The following is a 12123-nucleotide window of genomic DNA, read 5'->3' as shown; positions in this document are numbered from 1 at the left end:
CTGGAAATTTCCACTACCTGAGTCTGACGAAGTGGGTATTCACCCACGAAAGCTCACGCTCCAAAATGTCTGTTAGTCTATAAGGTGCCACAGGATTCTCTGCTGCTTTTACAGATCCAGACTAACACGGCTACCCCTCTGATACTCAAATAATGTAATCGGTTGAAAAAGACTTCATAATGTAGTATAATGCCAAACAATCCACCTTTGACAGATTATCATAAAATATTTTGCTTTCCAAAAATAACATATTTAAGGATAAGTTCATTATTCTTTTTTTCTCACATGTGGCAGCTGGGTGCACTTTCACATATTTTAAATAGTATCATTAACATTTTCAGATAACAGGGCAAGACACAATGACCTTTCTGTTGTCTAGAGCTTTAAAGAGAATACTGAAAGAAGCGACTAGTCGTTCTAAGTGTCCAGGATTTCACAGTGAAAAGCCTAGACAAAGAGATGTCCCTTGAAACTCTTTTTAACCACAGCCAAGCTTGCATGTAAAGAGTATTAGGCAAAAGTCAATTCCACAAGAGAAGACCTGTTACAAGCTTCATCCATGGAACAGTTAGCTCCAGTTTTATGGTGGGCCTTGAGATAGCTTAGGCTTTTAGACAGTAGTTTGCACTTTAAATTTCAACTAGAAAACTTCTGTCACCCAGTGTAGAGTATAGAGCACAGATATAAAATGCTGTCACTGCACAGACTGATTCAGGAAGATACTAGCCAGTCTCCTTTAGCAAGTGTCTTGCTGGAGAGCTTACACAATATGGCCCTGATTCTACAATCACTAAAGACAATTGAAAGACTCCCATTAACTGGACCAGGTCATTAGTTCTAGGCAAAGGTGATTGGTTTGGTCAAACCTTAAAAGTAATGAAGTAGTGGCTGACAGAAGTGATTGGATGGATTTTTCACACTGTTACATCAGTTTTATGTAACTCCAGTGATGTCAGTGGAGTCATATTGCTGTGTAACTGATGTATAGAATCAAACCTGAGGTCTGTGAAAGCTTTTTTGCCAGCTGTAGATGAAATAAGGTGTTTCTGGCAATGCAGCCATGGATGATTCTTGTAAGCCCTTGACAATGTAGACTACTTTGATGTTGTTTGGGCACAAACCGTCATCTGATTGAGTGGCTATGCACTCTGCCAGCTACACAAAAAGTGCTTCCTTTTGCCGATCAGCATAATGACCACATTATCTGGACTGAGCTTCAGCCAACTGGGTTACATCCAGGTATCACTCTCTGCCAGACTCTGAAAAATCCTAAAGACATACAGCAGGGTCTGGGTCAGATAAAAAAGAGACAAACAACTGAATAAGACACTGTAGCCCATATTGTCTTATGATCTTTCCTAGCCCCACAGTACTTTACACAAAGATGTTGGAACAGATTATGTGGGACTCCACAACTGAGCACTTTTGAGGAGGAGAAACAATCAACCAACAATATCCCTCAGGATTGTATTGAGAGGAAAGAATTAAACCAATCTGGGTGATTTTGTCCACTACTGTCAGGCATGTCAGCAACACTTGACAATGAAATGCTATTGAAAGATCAAGATTTATCACCAAGCACATCAGTACAGGTGTCCTGAAGAGATCATCTGCCACCTGTTTTCCTTCCAGGACCTGGTTTGAACCTTGCTAGGATGCAATCCAAAGAGATTGAAGTCCACTTGGTCTGGGAAAAAGGAACTTTGTTGACCAGGTTTGCCCCTTTTCAACTCCCCAGCCCTTCTGGTCCCTGGCAATGAATCAGTGTCATCACACTGACCCACTCCTCCTTTTGCAGCAGCCTCTTAGCATCTCTCTGCCCACCACCTGTAAAGTGCTGTTCCCTCTCCCCCGACAACCAGACAATGGCCCCTCTTGCTTAAAGGTGCAGTGTGATCATTGTGTGGCTATACCAAAAGAAGGACAGGAGTCAGTTGATATGATTTTAATCAGGCTTCAACTTCATTATTAGATGTCTGGCACTACCCAGAAGATAAAAGTGTACAATGCAGGTAACCCCATGTTTATTCAATATCCGCTCGAGGAGCTTCTGCCAACTCTCCTCTTTTTCCATCCAGGTCCCCCAGCCAACCCACTGCTGGAACCTTATCATCTCGCCCTCAAATGAGGATTAAGGTTGGCTATAAGAAAGGAGGTTGGCTCCCTGCTGTACCAGTCCTAGGAGCCCTGATCCACCCTCCACCTGTTCCTCTCATTTAACCAACACCTCCTTTTTAATGTCCTTTTCCAAGCCATTTTCTGGTCACTGTATACCCTCCTGTAACGGGGTTGGCACCCACCTCTCGCAAGCACCCCCCTTTTCCTCTGCCTGATATACCTGCCATCAATGTCTTTTTTTGGGGTGGCACCCGCCTCTCACGGGCAGCCCCATTTGGTTGGTTGGGTGTGAGCCTGCTTTGGGTTTTAGTTCTGACGTCGGGGTTGCTCTCGCCCCAGCAGATGGTTGTCTTGGCAGATCTTCAGCGACTCAGCCCTCCAGCCGAGCCGCACATGCTGTCTCCCCTTCCTGAGTATACAGTCCAAGTTCTTTCTCAGACGTGGTATGGGGCCGTAGCTGTAAGGCTTCTTCCTTGAGGCACTGCTTTCTTCAGTCACCCAGCCAGGGCCCATCTCAGTACCCTCAGCTGGTGTCCTTTTCAGCAGCCCTCCCTGGGCTCAGTTCTGGTTGGTGAGCTCTCTGCAGGGAGCTATCCATGGCCTGCTTTTCATCTAGCCAGACAGGCACCTGATCCTCCCTTGTCAAGCTCTACACAGCAATTGAAAGCTCTGCTCTGATGCTTGCCTTTTATCTGGCCCTTCTGGCCACTTATTGGTCACTCCAGCAGCTCCTCTGATCGGACACTCTTTTGCAGCCACTCTTGGCTGCCTGGAGGACTTCTTGCAGCTCTATTCTGGGGCAGGGTGATGCAAGACCATGAGATCTCTAGCAGGGAGCTCCAGACCTAGTCCACCCTGCCACACTTCCCTAGGCAGTACCTGCACTGGGCAGCCACCATAAGAAGGCACCAGCAATTAGTTCGGCTGTTTACCCTCCCACATATTGATATATAAGTGGAACTACTTTCATATTTGGGAGGAGATTGTTTTCGTGTTTAAATACCTTGCTGAATCAGGGCCATAATAGCCAAAATATACAAACATGCATAAAATCAGGTTTTGGCACAGTATGAAACCGTGGGGCTTATCTAAGCATGTGTATATGTATATATTTGAATATATATGAATGAGGTATATATGTGTGTATGAGTATATTTGTATAATATGAGTATATTTGAATAATATTATATATGTATATCTATACACATAAAATATACTCATATATATAATGGAAATATACTCAGATGTTTGTATACACACACACACATACACACAAGTACTGCATGATTGTACAAATGTATTGTATAATTTGGTCACTATGATCTAGTCTTATACATATATTGTCCACCACTGCCCGGAGGTAATGATCATGATCCCCAATTTACAGCTGGGCATAATATGAGATAGATAGGTGGATGGATGAACAGGTAAATAGTATTATTCCTAGCTGTAAATTGGGGATCATGATGCTTACTTCCTTTGTAAAGCACTTTGAGATCTACTGATAAAACATGCTATGTAAGAGCTAGCTATTAAATATTATTAATTATTATTTTTATTACTAGGGCTTGCAAGCTATTAAATTTAATCGCACAGTTAAAAATCTTAATCGTGATTAATTGTGTGCTTATCACACTGTAAATAATAGAATAACACGTATTTAAATATTTTGGATGTTTTCTACATTTTCAAATATATTGATTTCAATTACAGCACAGAATTCAAAGTGTACAGTGCTCACTTTATATTTATTTTTTATTACAATTATTTGCACTGTAAAAAACAAAAGAAATAGTATTTTTCAACTAACCTAATACACGCACGGTACTGCAATCTCTTTATCACGAAAGCTGAACCTACAGATGTAGAATTATGTACAAAAAGTAGCTGCATTCAAAAATAAAGCAATGTAAACTTTAGAGCCTACAAGTCCACTCAGTCCTATTTTTGGTTCAGCCAATTACTCAGAAAAAAAGTTTGTTTACATTTGCAGGAGATAATGCTGCCCACTTCTTGTTTACAATGTCATCTGAAAGTGAGAATAGCCATTTGCATGGCATTGTTGTAGCTGGCATTGCAAGACATTTACCTGCCAGATGCACTAAAGATTCATATGTCCCTTCATGATTCAACCACCATTCCAGAGGACATGCTTCCATGTTGATGACAAGTTCAATAACAGTCCAAAGCAGTACAGATTGATGCATGCTCATTTTCATCATCTGAATCAGATGCCACCAACAGAAGACTGACTTTTTTTTTTGATGGTTCTGCTTCTGTAGTTTCCACATCAGAGTGTTCCTCTTTAAAGACTTCTGAAAGCATGCTCCATACCTCGTCCCTATCCAATTTTGGAAGGAACTTCAGATTCCTAAATGTTGGGTTAAGCGCTATAGCTATCTTTAGCAATCTCACATTGGTACCTTCTTTGCGTTTCGTCAAATCTGCAGTGAAAGTGTTCTTAAAATGAACATGTGCTGAGTCGTCATCTGAGACTGCTACCATGAAATATATGGCAGATGGTGGGTAAAACTTATCTATGCATATGAGACATACAATTCTCCCCCAAGGAGTTCAGTGACAAATTTAATTAATGCCTTATTTTTTAATCAGCACGATCAGCATGGAAGCATGTCCTCTGGTGGCTGAACCATGAATGGGCATATGAATGTTTAGCATATCTGGCAAGTAAATACCTTGCAACGCTAGCTACAAAAATGCCATGTGGATGCCTCTTCTCACTTTCTGGTGACACTGTAAATAAGAAGCGGAAGCATTATCTCCCTTAAATGTAAACAAACTTGTTTGTCTTAGCGATTGGCTGAAGAAGAAGTAGTACTGAGTGGACTTGAAGGCTTTAAAGTTTTAGATTGTTTTGTTTTTTAGTTCAGTTATGTAACAAAAAACTACATTTGTAAGTTGCACTTTCACAATAAAGAGATTGTACTACAGTACTTGTATGTGGTGAATTGAAAAATATGATATCTTTTGTTTATCATTTTTACAGTGCAAATATTTGTAATAAAAATAATATAAAATGAGTACTGTACACTTTGTATTCTGTTTTGTAATTAAAATCAATATATTTGAAAATGTAGAAAATTTAATAAATTTCAATTGGTATTCTATTGTTTAACAGTTCAATTAAAACTGAGATCAATTGTGATTAATTTATTTGAGTTAATCGCATGAGTCAACTGTGATTAATCAAAAGCCCTAATTATTATATTATTATGTTGCCTTGGAGATATTGTAATTTAACTGGTGTATGATTTAAAAAATTCATGTCTGGAGTTTTAGGTTTCAGTATTTGCTATGACTTCTTTATGAATAATTTTACTTACTATATATTATATTTGACTAGGAGATTTTTTTTAATTTGTATGCAAATATTGTTACATGCAATATTTTGTTCTAATGTAGGGCGGACAAAAATATTTCCTCTTATTACTTCATAAACATATATGCGTTGGGCAACAAATTATCCCTCATATTTTTTTTTCAATTTTTGGAGGCATCTATTGCAGTTTATATATGAATACAAATTTACAAATGCTCCTAAGCAGCAGTATTCTGTTTTATGATTCCAGAGGCTGTTGTAAGCTTCAGTGATGATGGAATGAGAAATACAGACAGAAACAGAATGGATGCCAAGACCTCCCTGCCAGATATGACAGGCAATGTATGCTTTGCAATGTAACGCTACATATTTTAGCTTGTCACTTTGCTAAAAAAATTTCCTCCAAGGTATTTTTTTCTCATTTTAATGGAATATTGAAATTCGAAATGAAATGCATACCTGCTTAATCTTAATACAGTTGGATTTTCATAATAAACAGAAAAAGGATGTGTTTGTTTTAATCATGCAAGAGCTTTTGCTTTGTGACTATTTCTTTCATTTTATGAATTAAGACAAAGGTTGCCTACTTGATTAGAATGATTACATTCCCTGCAAAGCACAGCAAATCAACCTTTTTGGCTCCAGGACAGGGGAGAAGTTTGGATGTGTCAGATCACTGAAACTATTGCCCACAGGTCAACCCTTGCTAATGGAATTATATTGAGGGTAAGAGGGAATTGCTGTCCAACAATCCTATCAGGTTCCCATAAGGTGATAAACTGTACATTCATCCACACTTTAAAAAGTTTTTCTGCATGTAATATAGTAAAATATAACAGTGCTGTGTTTCTGGTCCATTGAACAATAATTATATCACAAGAGAATGTGGTGCAGGGCCCAGTGGTCAGAATACAGGAACTGGAGCCGGGCATTCATGCTTTCTAATCCCAGTTTAGACACTAAAGCAAGTTATTTAACCTTTCAGCATCAATTTCCCAGTAGTAAATAGAGGACGGTACATATTTAACTAACTAACAGGTGTGTTGTGAGGGTTTTGTTCATGTTTCCTAACCAATATTATTCTAGCCAATTAGATTTTCATAGAAGGAGAATGGGAAATATTATGTTAAATATTTTGCCCAGCTTGCAGTTGACCTCCAGCAGCTCTTTTGATATTACTTTGAAGCCTAACCTATGAGACTGCATTAAGAATGTGCCCATCTCTGTTTCTATTACATAATAGATAATAGAACTTAATATTATGTTTGAAAAACACGTTCTACAAGACCTCCTAAAATAATTTCCCCATTGAAAGACTACTTTAAGCTTCTAATTCTAATAAAAACCTGCTGTTTTTAATAATAACAGTAGAAAAGTCTTCTGTTATATGGTAAAAGAAAAAAAGTTTCAGTGGTTTACATAGATAGTAATGCACTCCAGAGCATGGGTGTATTAGTGAGTGTGGGCCTGCTCCTGTAGACCAAGTCAATAGTAAATCTCTCCTGATTCAGCCATACATGCAGACCTTGGGTGTTTTTAGGGACCAAGACATCTTAAACCCACCCAAGAAAAATGCATGTTGGAAATTAGATAGTGACTGCATGTCCTAGAGTGTGACAGTAACCTTATAAACTGGTGGTTTAATTCACTCCCCTCGCATATATTACAGGCATGCTGACAGGAAAAGTATAATCCAAAAAGTTGGTTTTGTAAATATAAGATGTAACAAGATTGAAGAACAAGTAAACATTCACTGGCCCACTCTTGGCCCCCAATGGAATGTGTGCTCTCAGGACAACGGGGTGTGACCAAGGGCTCTCTGATATTCAGCTGTCCCAAGATGCTGGGATGGCTGGCTAGAGCGGTGGCCCCCTAGATGAGTTAAAGCAACTGATCCCAGGATTTAGGATAGCTAAAGTGTCTTAGTAACTTGCTGCAGCACCAAACCCAGCTCTGCCAGAAGCAGGACTTGATACTGTATGTGAGCGTGTTAAGGTCCTGCTTGTGTTTGATTTAGAACCATTAGGTTATATTCAGCTAGTCTAGATGCCTTTTTGTTTTCAATACAATTATGCTTGTCTTCCCTCAAATTATTTGTGACTCACTTGTTGCATTTTGTTTCTCCTTCGATTGCAACTTATTTGAGGCTGGGACTATTGTATTTCTATATGTTTGTGGGGTGACAAGCACAGTGGGATACTATGGGGATTACTGCAGTATAAATAATTAGTAACATTAACATCTTTTTCTTATCCCAAAGCATCTTTACAGACATGGGGAGCAGGATAGCATTGCCATTCATTCCTATATATGGCCTGTTCCTCTATTAAGTCCAGCCTAGTCATGGCCCAGTGTACGATGTCCTACCATGTGGTTGTGGGTTGGCCTCTAGGTCTGACTGACTTTGATTAGGTTTGCATTATTTTCTTTGGCATCCTAAGATCTATTTGTCTTCTACAGTGTTCCACCATCATAATCTTTTTGATTGCAGCCAATCCCATACCTTAACTTGACACCCTACTCTCCTAACTTCATTTATTTTACAATCATTCCACTTTACACTGCCATCTTCCAAAGAACTCTCATATCTATTGCCTCCAGCCTTCTGATATCTGCTTCATTTAATTCAGCTGCTTCCAGACCATATATTGGTTTGATGAATTTTCATTTTAGTATCAAACATAAATGTTTTTATCTTTTCATAATTTCGGGTAATGTATGCTGTCTTCCTTTTTAATCACTACACTGGAATTTGATATCTCTACACTGACAAACTTTGGTTCTTACAAAGCAAGCTCCCCTTGCTTCCCTCCCCTGCGTAGTTAGAGTCAGCTTGAGAATGGTGACGTTTGAGCTGCAAGTAATTCTGAATGCAATATCTGTTTCTTTGTCTGAGAACTGCCCCAGGGCTGGGGATGTCTCATTAAAATTAATTCTTCTGCCTGCTTTGAGTTCAGCCCTTCCTTCTCCCCTTTATCTTTCACTCCTTCATGTTTTTAGAAACATCTGAGCTCAGCCAGAGTTGCCTGTGTGTCCCACTGGCATTCTGTCCTCCTCAAAGCACTGTTACTTCCACTGTCTTGGGAGCGGAGACGTGGAAAGGAAGTGAGAGTATTTGAAAATGATGTGGCTACACTGCATAGGCTGTCAGAATAACTAGCATTTTTTAAAAACTCTACTCTTCTGGAGTGCAATATGTCAACAGGAGAGGACACTACATTTGGGTCATGCTGTTTTATGCATGATCACTAGTGAATATAGTTTCTGCTATCCATGATATAATCATGGATGAGACCCTCAGTTCTGCATACATAATTGAGACCTGGCTGGATGATTCAGCTGGCCCTTTGTTAGAGCAGCTTTTTCCAGATGGGTATTTGGTGTAGCATGAGCCAACGGGTGTGTGTTGCTGTATTTGATCTGGCTGGCTTCAGTTGTAGGAAGTGCTTCTTTTAGAGATGGGTTTGGTTTGTATGTGCACTTTCCATGAGAACCCTGGGATGAGATTCAGATATGAGTTGTTGTAGTGGTACAGTCTATCATATTTCACTTCAGAGCTCCCATCTGAAGCAGAGGTCTTGTCTGCTTTGCTTTATTGTCTTGAGTGTCTTCAGCGTCCATGCTGATAGCTTTGCTGTATTGGCTTTTGACCTCATGACTGCCAAATATTTGCATACTAAGCTGCATTTTGCTGGAACAATACACTGTTCCTGGAAAACTTACTGAGAATATCAATGGTATAATTCAGTATCCAGCCCGCAGGGGCAGGCAACCCAGGTGACCACCTGGGGGGCCAGGCTTGAGGGGGCACCAGGCTCAGAGTGCTGTTTTTGTTGTTAGCAACAAAAGGAAAAATAGAATGTCTGAAGTAAAATGTTTCAGGTATTCCGTATGTAGATTCATTTTTCACTAACCTCCTAGAATATTCTAGACCTTTGTAAAATCTCATGGAACCTTCCAGACTTTCTGAGAACTACATTTTCCATCCACCTCCTAGAACAGGGATCGGCAGCCTTTGGCACGCGGCTTGCCAGGGTAAGCACTCTGGCAGACTGGTTTGTTTACCTGCCACATCCGCAGGGTCGGCTGATTGTGGCTCCCACTGGCCAGAGTTTGCTTTTCCAGGCCAATGGGCATGGCAGAATGCGGCAGCCAGCACATCCCTTGGCCCACACTGCTTCCCGCTGCCCCCATTGCCCTGGAACAGTGAACTATGGCCAGTGGGAGCTGCAATAGGCCAACCCTGCGGGCGTGACAGGTAAACAAACTGGCCTGGGCCACCAAAGTGCTTACCCTGGTGAGCTGTGTGCCAAAGGTTACCGATCCCTGTCCTAAAATGTTTTCAGCCATGCCTTCCTGGGTATTTAAGGGGTGGGGCATCACCAGTCAATCAGCGAGATATAATGACAAAGTGAGAGCCCAGTTGAGATATTGTGAACCTTGTTTTACTGTGTAATTGTGAAAGTGTACTTGTGTTTTAAGACTTGAAGAGTGTAAGCAGTGACTAATAGATGACTATTTAATGCGATGTCAGAAATATCTATCAAACCCCTATCTACGCAACAATTAAAAGAAATATTGTTACTTCTTTTGCCATGCTTAACACATAATGTTTGATGACTTTCTAAGATTGTGGAACATAGACTTTTGTTTTCCCTAATATTATGTATCCGTTTCTCCCCTTAGAAAATAAAATACATCCTCGATGAAGCCTTCAGGAGTTCAGAAGAGGAACAGGAAGGAAAAAGTTCAAATGAAATCTAGTTTGCAGCAAGGCAAAAATTTGATGGGAAAAATATCTGAAACAGAACAACATAGACCAGGCTTTAGGCATTAGCAATCTTCCCAATGCAAGAGAAATTGAGGAGTGAAGCATAAATGATGGAAGTCCTATTATTAAGGTATTAGCAGATTTACCTGAAGATAAGGAGTGAAATGTGAGGAAAGCGATAGAGAATCAAACAGTTTTCCTAGTGGCGTAAAGGAGAGTGATGAAAAAGAAGAATGCGGCTCATATGAAAAGGAGAGTAATGACAAAGAAAAATCTGGTTACATGAAAAGGAGAGAAATGATAAAGAAGAATTATGATAGAGAAGAATCAGCCTCACATGACTGCAGAAACAGCAGTGAGAAAAATTGCACGCCACAAACCAATACATCAGATCCTGCTTTATGGCCGGTGATCCTAAACTCTGCCGATACTGATCGTACAATTTTGAACGGACTGGACAAAATCAAAGATATGACATTTCTAGTAAATAAGCAGAAGCAACACTTCTCAAAGTCACACTGTGAAAGAGTGATTGAGAATGGTGTGAAACTGAATTGGCTTTGGCTAGTTTACTCGAAATCAACTGACAAAGTGTTCTTTTTTTTTTTGCAAAATATTTAACAAGAATCCCAAATTGTTTCTTGTGCTTTCTGAGTACAGTTACTGGCATAACTTAGTTTATGCTCTGAAGCAACATGAAAAGTCACTAAGTCATGTTATGGCCTACTCCAAATGAATGGGGCTTGATTCTAGGCTCAAGCTGAATAAATGCAGAGATGTAGAAAACCAGCACATTAATAATGTAGAAACCCAGCACTGCAGAAACGTGCTAGAGTTTCTAATCTCAACTACCCTCTTCCTTGCAAAGAATAACTTGGCTTTCTGAAGCTCATTGGATATGTTTTTCACTGAACATAACAGTAATTTCCTCAGTCTGGTAGAGCTCCTTGGGAAATACGACAATGTCATGTATTTGAGTAGATGTATAGAAGCTATGAACCCTTACTGCAGCAAAACAATTCAAAATGAATTGATTGAACTTATGGCAAGGAAGATGTTTGGTAACATATTGATGCAGCTCAGCAAAGTGAAGTACTATACCGTAATAACGAACTGCACTCCTGACATTAGTCACAATGAAAAGACGTCATTTACAGTAATATTGGTTGATGAAGAGGATGACTGCATCCAAATAAAGAAACATTTTATCTGTTTCTTGTCTGTGGACAACTCTACTGGAAATTGCCTAACAGAACTATTTATGAAAGTTTTGTATGAGAATAAAATAAAGCTTCAGGACTGCTGCAGCCAAGTCTATGACAATGGAGCGAGGGAAGGGAAGAAAATGTGGTGTCCAAGCAGGGACTGATGAGCTGAATCCAAGAGCTTTCTTTGTGCCTCGTGGCTGCCATTCCCTAAACCTGGTTTTGTCAGATGCAGTATTATCTTCTTTAGATTCAGTACCTCTCTTTGGAGTACTGCAAAGATATACGTCTGTTTTCAGCATCAACTATCAGGTGAAAGATCCTCATAGACAATGTTACAAAGTTGAACATGAAGCCACTAAGTGACACTCGCTAGGAGTGCTGCATTGACAGCATAAGGCCAGTGAGGTACCAAATGACTGAAGTTTAGGATGCGCTGATGGAACTGGCGCAGTCAAGTTAAGCCAAGGCTGGACTCTGACACAAGGTGCAAATCCTGGCAAACCAGATCAGTGACTTCACATTTCTGGTCTCAGTTGTGGTTGGCACAATATTCTCTTTGAAGTAAACGTTATAAGCAAGTATCAGAGGGATAGCCATGTTAGTCTGGATCTATAAAAATCAACAGAGAGTCCTGTGGCACCTTTAAGATTAACAGATGTATTGGAGCATAAGCTTTTGTGGGTGAA

Source organism: Chelonoidis abingdonii, chromosome 1 (assembly GCF_003597395.2).
Source record: "Chelonoidis abingdonii isolate Lonesome George chromosome 1, CheloAbing_2.0, whole genome shotgun sequence".
Classification (NCBI taxonomy): domain Eukaryota; kingdom Metazoa; phylum Chordata; order Testudines; family Testudinidae; genus Chelonoidis; species Chelonoidis abingdonii.
Note: the sequence above shows the minus strand (reverse complement) of the source record.